The sequence below is a fragment of the Schistocerca nitens genome, chromosome 8 (genome assembly GCF_023898315.1).
Source record: "Schistocerca nitens isolate TAMUIC-IGC-003100 chromosome 8, iqSchNite1.1, whole genome shotgun sequence".
Taxonomy (NCBI): domain Eukaryota; kingdom Metazoa; phylum Arthropoda; class Insecta; order Orthoptera; family Acrididae; genus Schistocerca; species Schistocerca nitens.
Genome location: NC_064621.1, coordinates 406,973,565 through 406,995,372, shown reverse-complemented (window position 1 = coordinate 406,995,372; position 21,808 = coordinate 406,973,565).

Sequence of the window (21,808 nt, the reverse complement as noted above, 5' to 3'; positions counted from 1 at the left end):
ATCCTCAATTATTTTCTGGATGTATTCCAATCTCTGTCTTCGTCTACAGGTTTTTCCCCTTACAGCTCCCGCTAATACCATGGAACTCATTCCTTCATGTTTTTAACAGATGTCTTATCATCCTGTCCCTTCTCCTTATCAGTGTATTCCACATATTCCTTTCCTCTCCGAGTCTGCGCAGAGCCTCCTAATTCCTTAACTTATCAGTCCTACTAATTTTCAAAATCTGTCTGTAGCACTGCATCTCAAATTCTTCCGTTCTATTCTGTTCCAGTTTGCCCACAGCCCATGTAGTGAATACCATACAATACTGCAGTCCAGACATACATTCTCAGAAATTTCCTCCTCAAATTAAGGCCTATGTTTGACACTAGTAGGATTCTATTGGCCAGGGATGCCTTTTATGACAGGCTTAGTCTGCTTTTGATGTATTCCTTGCTCAGTCTGTCATTGGTTACATTGCTGCCTAGGCATAATTCCTTAAATTCATCTATTTTGTAACCACCAATCAATGTTAATTTTCTCACTGTTCTCATTTCAGCTACCTCTCATTACTTTCGACTTTCCTCAATTTACTCTCAATTCTTACTCTGTATTCATCATAACTTTCATTCCATTCAGCATATAATGTAATTTCACTTTCACTCAGGATAGCAATTTCATCAGCGAAACATATCGTTTAGATCCTTTCATACTGAGTTTTAATTCTACTCCTAAACCTTTTTTTTTTGTTTCCATCATTGTTTCTTTAATACACAAATTGAACAGTAGGGGGGAAATACTACATCCCTTTCTTACACCCTTATTAATCCGAATGCTTCGCTCTTTGTCTCCACACTCATTATTCCCTCTTGGCTTTTGTACGTGTTATATATTACTTGTCTCGGGTGATATTTTTCCAAAAGTTATATGCTATATCACCAGACTCATACACTGTACACACCAACATGAATTGATGTTTTGTTGCCATATCCCCAAATGATTTTAGAAATTCTGACGGAATGGAATGTATCCTTCCTGACTTATTTGTACTCCAAATCTCTCTGAAATTCTGATTCTAATTCTGGATTCGCTATATATTCTAAACAGACTCCTGTTTCTTCCTCTATCACATCAGACAAATCTTCCCTTCATAGAGGTCTTCAATGTACTCTTTCCACGTATCCATTCTCTCCTCTGCATTTGATAGTGGAATTCCCGTCGCAACCTTAATGTTAGCACTCTTACTTCTAATGTCACCGAAGGCTGTTTTGACTTTCCTGAATGCTGAGTCAGTCCTTCCGACAACCATTTCATTTTCGATTTTGTCACATTTTTCAGGAATTGATTTCCTCCTAGCTTCCATGCACTTCCTATTTATTTCATTCCTCAGCGACTTTTATATTTGTATTAATGAATTCACTGAAAATTTTTGCACTTCCTTCTTTCATCGATCAACTAAAGTATTTCTTCTGTTGCTCATGGTTTCTTCGCAGTTGCTTTCTTTGTACTAATGTTTTCTTTTTTCAACTTCGGTGACTGCTCTTTTTAGCGATGTCCAATCGTCTTCAACTGTACTGCCTATTGAGCTATTCCTTGTTGCAGTATCTATAGCCTCAGAAAATTTCTAGCTTATCTCGCCATTCCTAAGTACCTCTGTACTTTGCTTAGTGATTCTTCCTGACTAGTCTTTTGAACTTCAGCCTACTGTTCATCACTGCTACATTGTGATCTTAGTCTATATCCGCTCCAGTATACGCCTCACATTCCAGTATCTGATTTCGTAATCTCTGTCTGACATAGATGTAAACTTCCCGTGTCACCCGATCTTTTCCAAGTATACCTCCTCCACTTGTGATTCTTGAACAGAGTGTTTGATGTTACTAGCTGAAAGTTATTACAAAAGTCAATTGGTCTTTCTCCTCTCTAATTCCTATTACCATGCCCACATTCTTCTGTAACATTGTCTTGTACTCGTTCCCTTTCAACAGCATTCCAGTACCCCATTACTATTAGTTTTTTATCTATTTTTGCATACTGTATTACCCTTTCAATATCCTCATATACTTTCTCTGTCTCTCCGTCTTCCACTTGTGACGTCGGCATGTATACCTGAACTATCGTCGTCGGTGTGGGTTGCCTGTCGATTATGACAAGAACAACCCCATCACTTAACTGTTTACTGTAACACATTTTTTGCCCTACCTTTCTATTCATAATAACTCTACTCCCATTATACCACTTTTTGGTGTGGTTGATAATACCCTGTCGTCATCTGACCAGAAACCCTTGTCTTCACTCCGTTTCACTTCACTGACCCTTACCCTACTTTACATTTACCTTTTCAGATTTTCTGGTTTCCCTAGCACTTTGAAGCTTCTGACAATCCACGCTCCAACTCCTACAACGTTATCCTTTCGTTGGTTATTCAATCTTTTTCTCACTGTCACCTCTCCTTTGGCAGTTCCCTCCCACATATTTTGAAGGGGGACTATTCCAGGATATTTTGCCAATGGAAACATCACCATGACACCTTTTCAATTTCTGGCCGCATGTTCTGTGGATACACATCATGCTCTGTGTAATGCAGTGGGTTCCATTGCCTTCTGCATCTTCATTCCTTTGATCATTGTTGATTCTTCCACCTTCAGCGCCAGTTTCCCACCTCAAGGACAAGAGAGCGCCCTGAACTTCTGTCCGCTCCTCCTTCAGAATGGCGTTGGCAGAATGATGGCGACTTCTTACGCTGGAAGTCTTCGGCCGCCAATATTGATTATTAATCAAAATTTAAGTGTTTGCAGGTTTCGAATCCGGGACCGAGTACGTTTTGATTACTAATCAAAGACGGTATCCTGCTTACACAATTTTAATCGCTTCCTTTGACGCTTCATCGATGGAGATCAGGACCGCGACGCCCAGCGTTGAAATCACAGGTTTCTTTATGAGTGGCCAATGATGACATTGTAGACAAGCTGCCGTTCAGAGTAGATATGGAAAGGTCTCAGGGAGTAGCTTAAAGGGCGTCGATAAAACACTTATTATATTTTAGCGTCGATTCCCACACTCTTTGCGGTCAACATTGACACTTCACAATATGATGAACAGCAGTCCGACGTTTTTCACAACCTTCGACAAAGCTGATTCCCCAGACGATTGAACCCCTCTCTAAGGACATCGTGGGCCTGCAACCATATTGAAATTGATTTCACGCCGGCCGAAGTGGCCGTGCGGTTAAAGGCGCTGCAGTCTGGAACCGCAAGACCGCTACGGTCGCAGGTTCGAATCCTGCCTCGGGCATGGATGTTTGTGATGTCCTTAGGTTAGTTAGGTTTAACTAGTTCTAAGTTCTAGGGGACTAATGCCCTCAGCAGTTGAGCCCCATAGTGCTCAGAGCCCATTGATTTCACCGCATTGGAAGGTAGCGCAAAGAAATGTTTTCCCCACTGAATGTGATAGTACCTCTCTGAAGTATAGTGCGAACAATTTTTTGCTCTGGTGTACAGAGTGGACCACTAGGGCGCACAGAAAACCATTTGCCGAAATTTGATTGTAGTCAAATTAGCAAAGGTTGATTAGGCTTTCTCAACCATCTTGTTTCGTGCTCTCCATTGGCATGATCATATAAGATGCGACGTTGACACATATGTGAATTAAACTGTAAAGGGTCTCTCTAAGAGCCCACTGTTTGGAAACACTTGCATACGTCTGTTTAGCACTTTAATAATGTAGAAACAACCTGTGATGGATCTGTAGGCATCTGCAGGCAGGGAACCTTCTGACACCCTTCAGCTGAGTAACCCTATTCTGGTGCTCCCGAGCCTGCTTGCTCGCACGCGAAATATAAGGGCTAATGAAGAAGCTGTCTGCAGACGCATAGGAATCCATTACAGGTTGTCTCTGTACAGGTATAATTTCAAAGTGTTCAACAAAGATGGGTGGCACTGAGGGTGTTGACAAATTGAGAGACCCTATAGGAAACCTTTTTTCATTTTATTCATGCACATTTCAATGTCTGATCCACCCGTGATTACACCACACTAGAGCACGAAACAGGAGGGCCGAAAAACAGTAAACACCCTTTCCTTCATCAGATCACGTAAAAATTTCGTCGAATGGTTTCTAACGCCCACGAGTGGTTTCGCCCTCTGCACTAGAGCAAAAATTGCAGTCGCACTACATTCCAGAGTGATATAATTTCATTCACTGCATTCAATGGCCAATGATGTCTTTACAAAAATGTCGAACTGCTCAGTGTGTGTCAGTAATCCCAGTGTTTGTCAAGAACGTCATACTGTTGCTCATTACACTGCGAAATGTCATTTTTGGTCATTTCATTGTCACTCTTTATGCAGATCTCTCAGACCTTGTCGTAGCAGTCCTGAGCGGAGGTGTGTCTGAAATTCTGGGCGTCAACGATGGGCGTCGCGGTTCGGAATCCACTGCAGAGGCATCTAAGGAAGGAATGTAGCGTGCGTAAGAGGGTCTCTGACGGTCTTCTCATTATGTGACACCCCGAGGGTGAAGATGAGCGAAATTGTGGTGTAATTTGATGCCTTACTTGTAACATGAACGCCCAACATTAACTTCGTTCCGCATGTTTCTGCACCGCTCTATTTGTAGCGACGCCGAGACAGAGGATATCAAAGGGCGCCCCGATTTTTCGCCATGGAAAGAAAGGCTGTACGCCCCTTTGAGCAATACTTCAAACTTTTTTGTCGCAATAGGAGACAATTACAGGGTTTCGAAAACATGACCCTGTAATTGTGATACGAATTTTTTTCATAGGGATATGTTTGCGTTTATGTTACGATTATGTTTACGTTTTTAGCAATAGCAAATAATAGTGGATGCCGCCCTTATGAAATAGGCTCACTCTGTTTCTGTACTTGTAGTGGAGCATTAACATGTTTAATAGTGACATGGAGGAAAACGTCGAAATTATGTAGTACAGTATGTTGATTACTTCGTTAAGTGTCTGCTTTGTGTAGACCTAATTGCGCAGAATTTTAACAGTAAGTAGGTTGGCAGTAAATGCGAGCGAATGTGTGTTAGTATTTAGCACTTAACTTCAAGGGTAAAGATTCTAAATTGCCGAATAAAATTACACGCTTTTTGGGGTTTCCAATTCTTTCAAGATTTAATGATGTAATAGTGCTTATTGTACAAAAATTATGAAAAGATTAGTTGCTACTCACCATTTAGAGGAGATGCTGAGTCGCTCATAGGCACATCAGAAAGACTGTCACAAGATAATGTTCCGGCCAACAAGGTCTTTGTCAAAAATAGACGACAGACACCCAAACACTCACGCAAACGCAACTCACACACACATGACAGTAGTTTCTTTCACCAGAAGCCACATCAGCTGCCAGAGACTGCACTCATCTGCACTCATGTGTGTATTAGTCGGTTTTGTGTGTGTGTGTGTGTGTGTGTGTGTGTGTGTGTGTGTGTGTGTGTGTGTGTGTGTGTGCATTTGTGCGTGTGTGTCTGTCGTCCATTCTTGACAAAAGTCTGGTTGGCCGAAAGCTTAGCTTGTGACAGTCCTTTTGTTGTGCCTATCTGCTACTCAGCATCTCCAATATACTGTATGTGAGTAGCAACTATCCTTTTGATAATATTGTTACATTCCATTCTGGGTTTGCCATTGTTTAATACTGCTTATTCAATATGTGAAATGATTACATTTACTGATGAATAGTACAGTCGGTTCTGAGGTATCAGGTGTCAATCCTTGCTGAAATATCCATGTTAGTATATATGCAAGCGCTTATTCTGATATTCAGTCGATCCTAGACGTGACGAATGCTGTCCTGATTTCCGATATGCCACGTTTCTTCCACCCGTTCACGTAGTTCTGTAAGAGGTTTTGATTGACAAGTGGGATCAGACATTTCTCATCCCATTATATACCACACTAGACCCAGCCGGAGACATATTCACAGATCCTGGGCAGGGAAGTTACTACATGTTTGGCAGATCACGTCGTGTTGCATAGGCAGTTTGTTGGGGATCATCATCCTGTTGGAAAAAACCCCCATCACTCTCCTGTTGCAAGAACGGCAAAAGAACGGATCCAACAACATTCTGTACTTACAGTGGATTAGTTAGTTTCCCCTCCAGAAACACCAAAGGCGAATGAGTGTTCACGAGGCCTGGGGTGAGATCAGTGTGTCTTGGGGAAAAGACTCTACAAGACAGCACTCACCAGGTGTACGTTGTTTACGCAAACGTCCATCACTAGTGTGCAGGCAGATTGTGCTTTCATCGCTGAAGACCATGGCACGCCATTTGACCTTTCAAGTGATCCTCTGATGGCAGCAGTCGAGCCGTGCACGTCTATCCTGTGGTGCAAGTATAAGATAGGTCCGGGTGACCGTAGTCCCACTGCGAATAACTCGTGTGTTGACGCACGCCAGCCGGTGTGGCCGAGCGTTTCTAGGCGCTTCAGCCTGGAACCGCGCGACTGCTACGGTTGCTGGTTCGAATATTGCCTCGGGCATGGATTTGTATGACGTCCTGAGGTTTGTACGATTTAAGTAGTTGTAAGTTCTAGGGGACTGATGACCTCAGATGTTAAGTCCCATAGCCCTCACAGCCAATTGAACCATTTTTTTGTGTTGACGCGTCTTGGCTCACAAGCCCTTTAACTGTCGTAGCAGCTGTATGATCTGCCATTGCTGCCCTTACAATACGACGATCCTGGCTGGCGTCTGTGATGCATGGACGTCCAGAAGCTCGTCTGCAGTTGTGCGCATGTTCTCGTGACCACTAGTGCCAGCACCGTTCCACAACTGACGGAAAACGACGAACTTGTGTGGCAGTTCTCGGAAATGACCATCTCGTCACTCGGCGGACTACATTTTGACCACTTTAGAATTCACTCCTTTGGCTACAGGAAGCACGAGTATTTCTCCGTGGCACGGTTGCCTACTTTCTTCGCATATTTGCACCACATTGAGCCTGTCGGCTGTGAGCATTCGCTATTAAAGGTTAGATACAGGCAATACGCTGGTAGTTATGTCACTGCGTTATCTGTTGGCGGGCGATGTTGAAACCATTATCAGTCCACACACTTATCAGTGTAAATACTATCTCCCATGTGACACAAACTTTCATCCGATTAAAATCTATGTCATCTCACCATGTGAAATAATCTTTGTCCGGTTGTGTATCTAATGAGTGTTACTTGATTTAGTCATTTGAGGTAATGGAGGGATCTAGGAATACCGCACACACTACTCTCCAATATGGAGTTACTACAGAGCAGAACTAGGTTATTCACCTTCGTCTCCAATATACGGAGACACGCATTTCGTTGACCTCGTGACCTTACCCTGCGACCTAGTGCCCAAGGGAGAGAATTGCAAATAAAACCAAATTCCTTCTAAAGATTGGGTTACGCTGGCTATTGTCAGCATCAAATTCGTTTGTCGTCATTTGCACCTGGAACGAAAAAAGTCATTTCGATGGTCCACTGGGACTAGAGCTGCACGGGCCAGGATTTTTATTAATGGCATACAATGAGACAATTCAAAACATTCCTTCCAATTATCTGCCAGCATTAACGGTACCACGACCCTAAACATCAATTACTCGTTCATTTGCATGCCAGCATCTACGGCACTCACTCTTCTAGATCCAGCTTACGAAAAACGTATCGAATTGATGCCCTAGCCCCGACCTTTCCTGGCATCCCTGTATCAGATGAGAGCAGCACTCAATTGTCACGTAACGGTCACACCTGCCCTATGATGTGCATAAATATCGTGCCGGACGTCGACACAGACTTACCACATTAAGAACAACCACATCAGTGCGTGAGAAATTTTGATGATAATAGTTGTTGATTACTGCCATTTGAAATAGTACAATATCTTAACTAGTGGATCCATACTCCTCACGACGGCATCAGTGAAGAGGTAGCTCTGCCTCATAGATTTGAAGTAAGTAAGCTCAAAACAAGGACCAGGATTGCGAAATTGGGGTATCTGCGTCAACACAGCACATTTACGTCTTCATTGTTCAGATGTTCAGTGCCATGAGTCGTTTGTTGTATAGTTAATTAAGTCTGCATAATTAATAAGATATCATGCCTTGAATGATTCAACTTTGGAAGTTCGTACATCATTCACGCAGTTTGTTTCTAATAGTGTACTCCAGAGTGTACAATACCATGAAATATAAAATACACCCATAATATTTAATGGAGTGCAGATTGCGGTGCCGGGCTGCAAGATATCGTAGCCCAAGGCTCAGGCAATAGGCCACAGAGGTAGCCACTTAGAGACACTGCCATTGCAAGTTCAAAGCATTTAAAAATATCATCTTAACTTACGAGGTACGCTACACGGTGACATCGCTGTCTGAATACGATCACATCAAGAATACGAGTCGAAGAATCGCGCTCCCAAAAGGCTACCGTTCAGATAGATGATTTTCAGGAGACACGGCTGCAGATGCTTCTCCCATCAACCCTCACCAGTAAATGATATGTAGATCTAATATCTAATCACTCTCATCTGTTTGGCAGCTAACGTCAACTGTGACGGGAAAAAAGTTTTCGGATGCCCTCACGGACTTTGATTCGCTCCTACATATTAACTTAGCGGATGGCAAGTACACTCATGCTCATAAATTAAGGGTAACTTCAGAATGTGGTGCCACACAATGCGGCACTACACAAAACTGGCGCTAATAGCATAGGCACATAGGGAACACACAGGAGATGGATCTCTAAATAGACGGTATTGGTCGTAAGTTGATAAAACCGTCCTGAAATACATTTGCTACAAAATTCCACTGTTTTCTTCGCATGTAACCCGACATCAATATGGGATATGCACATGCACACGTACACAGGCCGCACAACGAATTGGCGTACTCTGGATCAGGTGGTCGCGCAGCTGCTGGGATGTAGCCTCCCATTCTTGCACCAGTGCCTGTCGGAGCTCCTGAAGTGTCCTAGGGTTTTCAAGAAGTACAGCGATACGTCGACCGAGAGCATCCCAGACATGCTCGATGGGGTTTAGGTCTGGAGAACAGGCAGGTCACTCCATTCACCTGATGTCTTCTGTTTCAAGGTACTCGTCCACGATGGCAGCTCGGTGGGACCGTGCGTTATCATCCATCAGGAGGAAGGTGGGACCCGCTGCACCCCTGAAAAGGCGGACATACTGGTGCTAAATGACGTCCAGATACACTTCATGTGTTACAGTTCCACTGTCAAAGACATGTAGGGATGTACGTGCACCAATCATAATCCCACCCCACACCATCAATCCACGACTTCCTTAAAGGTCCCTTTCAAGGACATTAAAGGGTTGGTATCTGGTTCCTGATTCACACCAGATGAAAACCCGGAGAGAATCTCTGTTCAGACTATACCTGGACTCGTCCGTGAACATTACTTGTTACCACTGTTCCAATGACCATGTACTGTGTTCTTGACACCAGGCTTTACGGGCTCTCCTGTGACCAGGGGTCAGTGGAATGCACCTTGCAGGTCTGCGGGCGAATAAACCACGTCTTTTCAGTCTTCTTTAGACTGTCTGGAGACAACTATTCCATTGAAACTTCCTGGCAGATTAAAACTGTGTGCTCGACCGAGACTCGAACTCGGGAGTTTGCCTTTCGCGAGCAAGTGCTCTACCAACTGATTTACCGAAGCACGACTCACGCCCAGTACTCACAGCTTTACTTCTGCCAGTATCTCGTCTCCTACCTTCCAAACTTTACAGAAGCTCTCCTGCGAAACTTGCAGGACTAGCACTCCTGAAAGAAAGGATATAGCGGAGACATGGCTTAGCCACAACCTGGGGGATGTTTCCAGAATGAGATTTTCACTCTGCAGCGGAGTGTGCGCTGATATGAAACTTCCTGGCAGATTAAAACTGTGTGCCCGACCGAGACTCGAACTCGGGACCTTTGCCTTTCGCGGGCAAGTGCTCTACCAACTGAGCTACCGAAGCACGACTCACGCCCAGTACTCACAGCTTTACTTCTGCCAGTATCTCGTCTCCTACCTTCCAAACTTTACAGAAGCTCTCCTGCGAAACTTGCAGGACTAGCACTCCTGAAAGAAAGGATATAGCGGAGACATGGCTTAGCCACAGCTTAGCCAGAGCTTCTGTAAAGTTTGGAAGGTAGGAGACGATGTACTGGCAGAAGTAAAGTTGTGAGTACCGGGCGTGAGTCGTGCTTCGGTAGCTCAGTTGGTAGAGCACTTGCCCGCGAAAGGCAAAGGTCCCGAGTTCGAGTCTCGGTCGGGCACACAGTTTTAATCTGCCAGGAAGTTTCATATCAGCGCACACTCCGCTGCAGAGTGAAAATCTCATTCTGGAAACATCCCCCAGGCTGTGGCTAAGGCATGTCTCCGCTATATCCTTTCTTTCAGGAGTGCTAGTCCTGCAAGTTTCGCAGGAGAGCTTCTGTAAAGTTTCGAAGGTAGGAGACGAGATACTGGCAGAAGTAAAGCTGTGAGTACTGGGCGTGAGTCGTGCTTCGGTAGCTCAGTTGGTAGAGCACTTGCCCGCGAAAGGCAAATGTCCCGAGTTCGAGTCTCGGTCGGGCACACAGTTTTAATCTGCCAGGAAGTTTCATATCAGCGCTCACTCCGCTGCAGAGTGAAAATCTCATTCTGGAAACATCCCCCAGGCTGTGGCTAAGCCATATCTCCGCTATATCCTTTCTTTCAGGAGTGCTAGTCCTGCAAGTTTCGCAGGAGAGCTTCTGTAAAGTTTGGAAGGTAGGAGACGAGATACTGGCAGAAGTAAAGCTGTGAGTACTGGGCGTGAGTCGTGCTTCGGTAGCTCAGTTTGTAGAGCACTTGCCCGCGAAAGGCAAAGATCCCGAGTTCGAGTCTCGGTCGGGCACACAGTTTTAATCTGCCAGGAAGTTTCATATCAGCGCACACTCCGCTGCAGAGTGAAAATCTCATTCTGGAAACTATTCCATTGGCTGCGGTAAGGTCCCGAGCAAGGCTACCTGCTATACTCCGTGGCCGTCTGCGGGAACTGATGATGAGATATCGGTATTCTTGTGGTGTTGTACACTGAGGACGTCCCGTACTGCAGCACCTCGACACGTTTTCTGTCTGCTGGAATCTTTGCTATAATCTTGAGATCACACTTTGTGGCACACGGAGGGCCCGTGCTACGACCTGCTGTGTTTGACCAGGCTCCAGTCAACCGAGTATTCTACCCCTTATAATGTCATCAATACGTGTTCTTTGAGCCATTTTCAACACACAGTCACCATCAGCACGTCTGAAAACGTCTGCACACTTACTCGCTGCGCCGTACACGAATGCACCAACACACTTCTGCTCTTATGGACTGCTGCCAGAACCACCGTACGACGACCGCAGGTCAAATGCACCGCATGGTCATACCCCGAGGTGTTTTAAACCAGTAAACCACCCACCAGAGCGTTTTTTCCCTGTGTATCAGCATTATCCTTAATTTATGAACATGAGTTTATTAAATACGTGATGAATGGCTATAAATGTGTGTATGTTCTGCAACTAAAGTCTCTATTTGTGCAACTGTTGTAAATAAGAGAGCTTAAGACCGCTATTGACAGAACGAACAAGTGGCGGCAAATAGCCTGCTCGCGCCGGCAGCAGCAGACGTCACCTGTCCGAACTAAAGAGTTCATCACATCGAACTGGCAGCTATTCAACTCGACGAAGGCCACCGAAGAACTTACATTTAATTGTTAAAAGCAATGGATTTGCGAAGTGATTATCTCAATTTGTTGCCCTACGATTTTGAGGATTTAGTAGTTCAGTTCTTGATTTGAGTCTTGCTAGGGAAGTCTACGCTAGAGCGAGTATGTGCATGCTCTAACTAATCATCGTATCTGTCAGTCATCAGAAAAGACTTTAGATCACGGATGTGGGTGGCATCTCGACTAATAAATTTTGTAAGAATATCGTCAAGAAGTTTTATTGAAACATTTAATCAGTATCCGGTCGGTGTTGCAGATCAGAACTTAATGTGACCGAATTGTTAGACGTGTTTAGCAGTGCAACTCCTTCAATTTATGTTGTTACTCAAGAGAAAGTAGGATACGTTAAAGTAATTGATTTGAGTTTATTTTGGGTAGGAGTGCTGGAGAGATTTTTGCTGCGAGCTGCGGTCGTGTGTGCGGAGGAACCGGTTGACTGACGTTTCAGTAGCTTGGATAATGATTATTAGTGGTCACATTGTGTTGGCAGTAACGTGCTAGCATGTTGTTATAAATTTACGCTTTAATGTAGGTGAAACTGAGTTCCATATTTGGAGTGGTTGATGTCTGCAGCCGGTCGGGGTGGCAGTTCGGTTCTAGGCGCTACAGTCTGGAACCGCGCGACCGCTACGATCGCAGGTTCCAATCCTGCCTCGGGCACAGATGTGTGTGATGTACTTAGGCTGGTTAGGTTTAAGTAGTTCTAAGCTCTAGGGGACTGATGACCTCAGAAGTTAGGTCCCATAGTTCTCAGAGCCATTTGAACCATTTGATGTCTGCAAGGGGTAGTCAATCACTGGACTGGACTTAGAGTGCGATTCGTGGTATTGCTGGTGCTCTCAAGACTCCAGAAGTCGTTGTGGTTTAAGATGGTGGATGCTGAATTTACGGACCCTCCAAGCCAACAGAGTATTGAGCTGTTTATTTTGGTTTATATTTTGAATACGCACTACACGGTTAGTGGCGTAGTAACTGCGATTTTGTGTGCCATTGAGTTTAAATCCCAATTGGTGTTCTATAAAGCCAGGAACCAAGATCTGCACTACGTATGTAAAAGAGGTCACAGCTATTGTTTCCCATAAATTTTCTGAACCTAATCTTTGAAGATAGACTTTGTATTCTAGCGGAACAAATTAATATTATTCGATGACTTTGGGTTGTATTGTTTGGTAGGGTGAAGATTGGATAATTTAACTTAGGGACAGTTAGAGGGAACGCCATTTCCAACAGCCGAAGTGCAGGAGCCTTGACTGCTATTTTAAGGTTAGTACAAAAGTGGTGTTGGCACGTACGATATTTGTTTGTTTTCGCTTTGTCTGTTCTATTCAGATTTGTATGGGGCTTAGATTTTCTGAATGTCACTCGTTTACATGAAATCTTTATGTAAGATAATGATTTGATTCTAATAAAGGAAAGTCAAATGGAATTCTGAGTTCAAAGTCCAATTTTATAGTGTAATGAATTGAATCACCACTGGAAGAAACGAAAGTGGGGTAAATAACGAGGAGCTACTTTGATGCAAATTAGTTAAAAATCAGTCTTCCAAGGATAAGTCAGTTAGTCCATGTTTTAAACAGTTAGACTCAAAGACTTAATGTCTTTTTGAGATTTTATTGCGATTTAAAATCTATTATTACAGATAAAGGATTTAATTAGGTTTCATTTAAGAAAAGGCAAAGGTACTAACTTTTTCTTTCATTAAGGGTTATTTCAAGGACTTAAAGAGAAAGAAATAAGAAAAAGGAACAACAACAAATAACGTTTGCAGATCGTGAGAGAGTTACTAGTATTGCAAGAGAGTTATCGCTGTATCGCTGGTTAGCAATGAAATTGGTGGCTACGTTCGGATAATAGTAATAATAAACGATTTATTAAATATAACTGAACAAATGCAAAATTGGTGACGAATTGCAAAATTTTCGCTTAGTAAACTACATGGATCGTGAATAACGATGGTCGATTGAATAACGTAAACAATCAGTAATAGCAATAGTTATACTGTGTTATAATGTTGTTTGGTGTCATTAAGAAGTTCCAATTATTTAAATTACGAGTAATAATACCGTAGTTGATGCAGGTTACGGATTATAGCGTACGAAATTTTACTGAGAGTTGTTGAAATGTTGTTGTCAAAAGCAACCCAGGTTACGACTCATTTAACGAGAGTATTTATGTTTCAGATAAAGTGCAGTGTGCACAGGATTCAATCAAATCCTAATTACTTTAACAAGAAGTACCAATATTAAAGTTTGTTGACTATTCACCACTTCAACGCTTTGCGGTACTATTGACAAGTATAGTCTTGACTGGAATACTGTCTTTCAAATTCTGAAGGTGGCAGTGGCAAAATACAAGGAGGGAAAGGCTATTTACAACTTGAACAGAAACCAGATGGAAGTTATAAGAGTCGAGGGGCAAGAAGGGGAAGTAGCTTTTAGGAAGGGAGTGAGACAGGGTTGTAGCCTATTCCCCATGTTATTCAATCTGTATATTGAGCAAGCAGTAAAGGAAACAAAAGAAAAATTCGGAGCAGAAATTAAAATCCATGGAAAAGACATAAAAACTTTGAGGTTCACCGAAGATATTGTAATTCTGTCAGAGACAGCAAAAAACTTGGAAGAGCAGTTGAACGGAGTGGACAGTGTCTTGAAAGGAGGATATAAGATGAACAACAACACAAGCAAAACGAGGATAATGGAATGTATTCGAATTAAGTCGGGTGATGCTGAGGGAATTAGATTAGGAAATGAAGCACTTAAAGTAGTAAAGGAGTTTTGCTATTTGGAGAGCAAAATAACTAATGATTGTTGGAATAGAGAGGATGTAAAATGTAGACTGGCAATGGCAAGGAAAGCGTTTCTGAAGAAGAGAAATTTGTTAACATCGAGCATAGATTTAAGTGTCAGGAAGTCGTTTCTGAAAGTATTTGTATGGAGTGTGGCCATGTATGGAAGTGAAACGTGGACGATAAATAGCTTGGACAAGAAGAGAATGGAAGCTTTCGAAATGTGCTGCTACAGAAGAATGCTGAAGATTAGATGGCTAGATCACTTACCTAATGAGGAGGTTTTGAATAGAATTAGGGAGAAGAGAAATGTGTGGTACACGTGGACTAGAAGAAGGGATCAGATGGTAGGGCATATTCTGAGGCATCAAGGGATCACCAACTTAGTACAGGAGGGCAGCGTGCAGGGTAAAAATCGTAGAGGGAGTCGAGAAATGAATACACTAAGCAGATTCAGAAGGATGTAGGTTGCAGTAGGTACTGGGAGATGAAGAAGCTTGCACAGGATAGTGCAGCATAGAGAGCTGCATCAAACCAGACTGAAGACCACAACAACAACTGTCTTGACAGAGCGTGTGTGTCGTAATAAGGGAATTTAACCTGCGTACTTCTGTTTTAGTTGGATGTGTAGTCTGCTCTCATTTCCTATTCATACACATAATTAAACATCTTAGACTAAAATTTAACTATTTATGTTATTACTGGGGTGAGATATGTTTAGTCTCGAAGGCAATGCTATTTTCAGTACACAGATTAGAGCCACGTTTCGCCACGCCACTCTTCGTAGATCAAAGTGGTTTAACACAGTAGACAAACCTCACGCGATCTATACATACAGCGCAATAAATATCGCGAACTATTTGGCACTGATTAAAGAAAAACAATGCGTGAGGTTTTCCCACATAGCTCACTAGGATACAGAACTAAATCCTATTCATAACGCCACGGAGACCATTGTGTGACATTTACCATTCTTAAAGTCAGTTCAGCAGTAATTTGAGGATGGAGATGGGAAGTTTGTGAATAACGTCCCCGGAGTCCTTTAGGTGACTTGTGGATTTCTACAACAGGCCGAAGCTGTCTCCAGGATATAACGGTGGGCTACATGCCATTAGGTACTCATGGCATATATTTCTCTATGAGACTAAATATTACTAATAAAATCTCCCTAGTCAACATCTGAGATCTCTGTCCGAACAGGCCTCGAAAGGCCCACGGGTACCGACATACCACCATATCACCCTCAGCCGATAGACGTTATTGGAGGCGGATGTGGGGGGGGGGGGGGTCCGCTCGTCAATTGTCATGACAAGAGCCGCTACTTCTCATTCAAGTAGCTCCTCAAAGGTCTCACAAGGGCTGAGTGCACCCCACTTGTCAACACGCTCGGCAGAACCATGTATGGCATCGCTTAACTTCAGTGAGCTGACGGGAACCGGTGTAACCTATGCAGCAATGCCGTTGGCGCCATGTGAGGTCTGTAGGTCAACAATTATCGAAGAAACTGTAAAAAGACGTCAGTGCCATTATAAGTGGAAAATATATGGAACATGAGAACCGCAAGTACCATACGTGAATAAGTGGGCGCTAGACATTCATCATCTCTACTTGACTATTGCAACCTACATCAATTGAAACAGGTTACTATATTCATGTCTTGGTTCTTGCTGCCGTGTAGACTTGGTCTGTAGTACAGACGAGGTCTCCCCCTGACAATCCTCCACTCTTTCTTCCGTTATCAGACTAACGATTCTCTGAAGCCTCTCGATGTTTCCCATTAACCGAAGCCTCTCGATGTTTCCCATTAACGGACCCCTTCTTTTAGTCCAAATCTGCCATCAATTTTTTCTCCTTAGTCAGGTTTGTACCTCCTTACTAGTTACCCATACAGTCTTCAGTACTATTTTGTAGCATCACATTTCAAAATCTTGTGTTTGGTATAGTCTGAACTATTTATCTCCCACGTTTTACTTCTGTAAATGCTACACTCCAGATACATCCGTTCACAAAGTATTTCGTAACACTTAATGTTATACGCTACCGCATATTAACGCATTTCTCTTTCTCAGAATCTTTTTTTTTTTTTTTTTTTTTTTTTTTTTTTGGTAATACCGGTCTTCAGTTTACAAACACTCCGCTTGCCATTCTGAATATATCAGTGGTAAAATACAGGGAGGGAAAGGCTATTTACAAATTGTACAGAAACCAAACGACATTTACAAGAGTCGAAGGGCATGGAAAGGAAGCAGTAGTTGAGAAGGAGTGAGACGAGGTTGTAGCCTATTCAGGGTTTTATTCAATCTGTACATTGAGCAAGCAGTAAAGGCATACAAAGAAAAATTTGGAGTAGGAATTAAAGTTCAGGGAGAAGAAATAAAAACAATTAGATTTGCCGATGACATTGTAATTCAGTCAGAGACAACAAAGGACTTGGAAAGTGAACTGAACTGGATGGATTGTGTCTTAAGATAAGTAAAGCAATGATAATGGAATGTAGTCTAATTAAATCAAGTGATGTTGAGGGAAGATTAGGAAACACGACTCTGAAAGTAGTAGATAGATTTTGCTGTTTGGGCAACAAAGTAACTGATGACGGTTGAGGTAACACGACGCAAAATGTTGACTGCAAGTGGCAGTGAAAGCGTTTTTTAGGAAGATAATTTTGTTCACCTCTAATATGGACACAAGTGCTAGGAAGTATTTCGTGAAAGTATTTTTATAGATTGTAGCCATGTATGGATGTGAAAGCTGGACGATAAACAGTTTAGAGAAGAAGAGAAACTTTCGAAACGCGACAAAGGAATGCTGACGATTAGATGGGTGGATCGGGTAACTAATGTGGAGACAGTCATTAGAACTGGGGAGTAAAGAAATTTATGACACGACCTGAGTAGAAGAAGAGATTGGTTGACAGGACACTTTCTGACACAAGGGATCACCAGTTTAGCGTTGGAGGGACGTATATGTTTTGGGGGTGGTGGGCAAAGGGGTAAAAAACGTAGACGGAGACAATGAGATGAATACAGTAAGCAGATTCAGAAGGATGTAAGGTGCAGCAGTTATTCGGAGATGAAGAGGCTTGCACAGAAAAGAGCAGCATAGAAAGCTGCGTCAAACCATTGTTCAGACTGAAGCTCACAACAACAAAAAGTGATCATAATTTATTTTGCTCCCAAATGTCAGAAATAATGTACTAAATTTAACTTCTAATACGTTAACCTACTTCCCTCACCACTGTTTCACTTAATTCGGTTGCATTAAATTACTTTTGTTGATGGCCATCATTTAACCTCATTTCAAAACCCGACTTAGTTCGTTCAACTACTCTTCCAAGCGATTTTCCGTCTCTGATATAAACACAAAATTATTTTACATCTTCTTCCTGCACTTTAATTCGCTTTGCTGTCTACCCATGTTTTCGTTTACTACATGGTCAATATACAGATTGAATAACAGGAGGCGTAACTACAAACCTGTTTCACTTCCTTCCCAACAACCAAATTCCTTTAACACTCCTCGTCGCAGCAGCAATCTGGTTTATTAATAGGCTAAAATAACTTTTTGCTTTTTTTTGCTCATTGTGTTTTATACCTGCTGAATGCAAAATTTCGAAGACTGTTTTCCAGTTATGGTTGTCAAAATCTTTTCTAGATCCACAAAAGTGTAGATTGAACTTCTTCAATCTATCTTCTGAGATACTTTGTAGTGTCAGTATTGCCTCGCATGTTTTTACATCTTTCAGGATACAAAATATGCATCCCCGAAGTTGTACTGACAGGATAATCAAATGAACAAATTCGCCATTAATTACAAGATTTATATGTAGCTTCTTTTCCTAGGGCTAAATGTTCTTGTTCGGATCCTGTTTCAATTTTGTCAGAGTATTTTATATAATTATGGATTCCATTACAATGAATGCTAGTGTGTGTTCAGATATCATAGACCACCTAAGTGGTGGATTGGACGGAGCACGCGATAAAACGTATATTAGTAGTCGGCTGCATTCACCTTCAAAGATGGTAGAGACTAATTTTCTATGTATAGCGGAAAGACAATTCAGGATGACAAAGAGGAAGGTTATAACACAGGTAGGAACTGTAAGGAAAAAAACAGAAGTGGCTGAACCATTTACACGAATATATAAATAAAAAGGATCTGTCCTTACTCTTTCTAATAGTAGCCTATTTCTCTAAGTGGTGGAAGAGGGGGAAAGCTGAGTTGACAGACTAAAGATTAGTGGACACGAGTAGCAGATGGAGAACAATTTAGCACCTGGACCGCTGTCAGCGAAACAATTGGTAGACTACGCTGTATCAATCACGTGCGACGAGAATGTGTCGAAAGCGCGCGGCAGTTAAGAGAATATTTGCGTTTACAAATCTGCCTGTCCCAGCGGCAGATACGTTTAAAACATTCGCAGTCTGTGCGTCACGCGGGCAGGCGGTGCGTAAAAAAAAAAAAAAGAAAAAAAACGCTGCGCTCGCAGTTGCAGATTGAGCGCGCTGGAAACAGAATAATGCGCCAGCCATGGAAATGAGGGCCTGCATTTTAATGCAGACCTGCACCGCGGTGGATGCGGGTCGCCAGTTCATGAGGTGAGCCTGCACTGGCGCCGAGTAATTTGCACCGATTCTGTTGGCCCTGCGGCGCACGCCGAGGATTTCGCGTTTATGGCATTCTATCCTCCTGTCCAGCCCATTTGAAGATATTAGAGACAGATAGCTTTTACTTCGGCACTAATGAAAACATTTTCTTTAAAAAAAACCTTCATTATTGTCGTTGGGACACAGCACATTTCATGTTATTACTATACGCTTAAATACTCGATACTGTATAAGGCTGTAAATTATTCAGGAATTACTATGAATGTCTGGATATTGTGAATTTGTAAGTTATTCAGGAACTGTTATGATCTTGTTTAATAGATATTCGAGTGACAGTTTATAATTACAATATGAACATGTAAAGCGCAGAAGTGAAACTGAATTCATCGAGTGGAAACGTTTGACAACTGAGGAAATACTTTCATTTGATTCTGTAGGAAATCCTACACCGCAGCCTATTCCGTCGAACTGAAAGTGCCTCGAATGTGGGAGGCAAAAGGACGAATCGCAGTTTAGCACCGTCCTGCCACACTTACGGATATTCAAGTAGTTAGTACTGTCATCAACGACACCAGTATGACTATTTGACATCGAGGAACATATACAAACTTATTTCATAATTAAATTCAATCATTGGTTGCAAATGTATTTTTATTTCGCATTACTGATTTCGACAAATTAATTTCTTATCTTCAGAAGCTTGCTATATTAGAATATAATATAAACCTTTAGACTTCGGTATACATTTATGGAAGGTGTATGGAGGGTATTACAAAAACTTGCTTAGTATTGGTGTAGCAGAAATCAGTCGGTGTGCATGCGACAGCATGCTGACCTAATATATTCCAAAAAGCCGGGCATGGAAACGGGGTGCTTATACCTCCGGTTTTGTTGGTAATGAAAAGGTAGGGTCAAGTGTTTTGTATAGCCCTTTGGCTATGGACTAGTTGTATAGCGAACGGAAGGATCGTCTTAGTGTCACATTCTACGGAACAGGGACGAAGTGTACATATTACCCACTTCCTCCTGCTTCGGCAAATAGAGAAAGTCGTTTAATTTCTTTTCCGTTGATCTGGAACTTGATGGATTTCATGATACTTGTCGAGGCACCATCAATTCACTGGCGGTTCCTCGTAAAATCCCAAGAAAATGTGTTTTTACTGTATTTTTTCTGTCACCAGTGGACCACACCCCAGCCGCGCATTGCGAGATGGCTATGAATAGCAAATGGCTTTAATTTTTGCGATGTATTTCTAAGAATCAGATCTCAAACAACAGTGAGAAGTTTCATCTTTTTCCGTTTACAAGATACAGACATTAAAAGTTACCCTACCTGTACACCTAAAAGCCGGTGTGGGGCGTCTGCGTAGTTCCTAAGTGACGTAGCACGTAGAAGTGAGTTATGAAGCGTCTCCGTTATCGTCTGGAAACCCCATGTTTTACAACTGAAACACATGCGAAAATACCAATATGTTCCTGTTTAGTTAAAAACTCTGACAGAAGAGTGAAATACTAGCTGCTCACTCTACTTCCTCGGCACTTTAAAAAATTTTCGCAATAGCTGTCGCACGTTCAGATTATGCGTCTTTTTTATGCCGAGAGAGAAGTAAGCAGTCACAGTGGCAGTTGCAAAGAGACGGAAAAACAATAAATACTGGATGATAGTAGACAGTGGTTGTGTAATAGAAAGAGCATAGGGGACAGTGGCAGTGTGAGAGAAAAAGAGATGGACGCAGTACCAGCGGAACATAGTGACAGAATGGAGTTAGGAAAAGAGAGAAGGAGACAGTGGCAGGGAGGTGGGGTGGCGCAGGAATAAAGAAGAAGGGAAAGCGGTAATGGGTGAGAGAGTATATAACAATGACAAAGCGGAAGACAGAGATGGATAGAGTGAGAAGACGTAGCACCATTAGGAAGGAGGATTAACAGACTAGAAGAAAGAAAGAGCAAGAGGGAGACAGTGACAGTGAGAGGAGATTGTAGTTGTGGACAGAATGAAGGGGACTATAGATGAGGCACAGGAGACGACGACAGAGAGACATAAAGAGATAATGACAGTGAATTTTTCTGAAGGAGTTAGTGACAAACGGCACTTAGAGGTAACGGCTATGACCGACTTACAGCGATGGACTAGTGGTGTTAATGAGCTTTAGACCCTGAGGGAAGGTTGCATGTTAAAAAAGCGCGAATATTCTCGCAAAATAGTTGGGAAAAAGTTTTATAGGTGCTGAGGTAGGTAGAATGAGGCAGCTGATACCTCACTTTCAAGCAGTGTACTTCAGATAAAAAGAAACGTTTTTTTGGCTGGTACTTTCCCCACGGAAGGCAGTGGCCATTTATGAAGCGAAATAAAAACATATACACAACTGAAGACTTAATTTTATTCTGAAATATATACTACAGTTCCTGAAAAATAAGAGCTGCAAGTAAAATAAAATAATAAGCCGGCCGGAGTGGCCGAGTGGTTCAAGGCGGTTCAGTCTGGAACCGCGCTACCGCTACGGTCGCAGGTTCGAATCCTGCCTCGGGCATGGATGTGTGTGATGTCCTTAGGTAAGTTAGGTTTAAGTAGTTCTAAGTTGTAGGGGAGTGATGACCTCCGATGTTAAGTCCCATAGTGCTCAGAGCCATTTGAACCATTTTTGAGTAAAATAATATATGCAGGAGGATAAATATTCATTGCCCCATTGAGAACGAAGTAATTAGAGAG